Here is a 1943-nt window from a genome sequence, read left to right on the forward strand (position 1 = left end):
GCTATTTGCAGATGGTCCTTTTCTAGAAGTCGGATCAACAGGCTCTTTCCCTTTCTTCTGAATGTTTGACGAGTCATTTTTGGATTGTGCTTCTTTTCTCTTTTGAACCGGGCTAACTGGTACATCTCTGCTTCTCAATGAATATTATTTCTGCTATGCTATCAATGCATTCATATATCCTCACTAATAATCATCCGACTCATCCTCCAAGACTGCCTCATTTGCTAGTATGTAATCTTCATCCTTTTGAGCATCAGGGACCTCCGAATATTCTTCATCTTCCATGATAAAGATGGGCAAACCATCAGCAGTAAAGAAATGATTCACCTCCACCACCAGATCATCATCATCTTCATCCTCTATTCCATGTACATAGCTTTGCTGCAAAGGATTTTTGACCTACTGCTGCGATGACTGATCTTGTGCCTTTTGTTCCGTTTGTTTAATCCTGAATTGGGGTTGTTGTTATCCTCTGAAGTTTGGATTTTTTATTGTTGTTTCAGGCTTATCTGCAATTGTCAACCGATCAAACATCTTCTCAATTTTCTGAAGTATATGATCTGCCTTAACATCTGAGGAAGATGCTTCTTCCTTTATGGTCACCTTCTTTTCAGTTTTCATCCTTGCTCTTTTGGCCAACAGATTTTCCTCTACACTTACAGCGTTCTTCTGCATATCCTCAATTGCGGTAGGATATCTTTCTCTCAACTGATATGCCATATCAGCATCGAAGCCGTCTTGAAATTTCATCAATGCTAACCCCATTGGTGGTTTAATGTTAGCTGGAATTGCATTATAAACTGCATTCAACCTTACACAGTAATCTTGCACACTTTCACCCACATTCCTTTTTATATTTTCATACTCAGATAGAATTTGGAGCGGGTTTTTTCTTTACCTCCCATCGATCCAGGAATTTTCTATGGAGAACCGGCAAAGTATTGATAGATGCCACTAGTAATGCTCTAAACCACTTTTGAACCTTGCTTCCAAATATCTGTACAAATAATCTCATGGACAAATTTTATGCATCTACCTCATGAAGGTCGAAGAATTCATTCATCCTATCAACATGCTATTGCGCTATAATACTTTGAGTGGCATCGAACACAGGTATCTTACTTTGGTAATCAGTGGGCATATCATCCAAATTCTGAGGCAGAACGAGAGGCGCATATTTGGCATCCATGACTCGAGGCGGATTTGAAACTGGTCTTGGGGAAACAGGGGGATTTATGACAACAAGTGTGGTTGATGTAATAGAATTGATGGGTGTTTGAGGGGTAATGATAGGCTATTGAGGGAGTGAAGGTATGAATGGAGATGACGGATGATTCTCTGAAATATGAGGAAATGATGATGAGGCAAAAGATGTTGAAGCTGAGTCAGAGAGCTCAGGGGTTCTATTAGTGGTGAGGGATGACTGAGGGGAATTCCGAAGGTTTCAGTCACTTGGAAATTTGGCCTTTTCGATTTCAAGCTCTTTGGTGAATTCTGGGTCAGGGACTATCTCCAACAATTCACTATCAAATGTGGTTCTAAATAGGGACAACCCAAAATATTCGTTGAAAGGAAGATCTTCAAGGAACAACCACTCTACTGGGCATGATTGAGATCTGAAAACTGATCTATGACTTCGTGAATCCACGGAATGAGATTAGGATTTTCAAATATGAGAGGAGGATCGGGATCAGGATTGGACCTAGTGTATCTTCTTGAAGCCAGTGTGTTCAAAGTTCTCAAGATTTTTATATTGCTTTACAACTTTCCACTTTTCAGCCTAATGAATTCCAAACTTATCATCCAAAAGTTCAGAACTTCTTAGCAGTACTGGGGTGATTTGTCTTTCTTCCCCAGTATGGTCACCACTATGTTAGAGCCTAGATTGACCTCAGGTTGAAGGGAGGCAATTCTAGGGTAAGCACAAACCATGCTTAACTTGG

The sequence above is a fragment of the Pinus tabuliformis genome, chromosome 1_1 (genome assembly GCF_031772625.1).
Source record: "Pinus tabuliformis cultivar Carrire ecotype Pingquan chromosome 1_1, CPIR1, whole genome shotgun sequence".
NCBI classification, from domain to species: Eukaryota; Viridiplantae; Streptophyta; class Pinopsida; order Pinales; family Pinaceae; genus Pinus; species Pinus tabuliformis.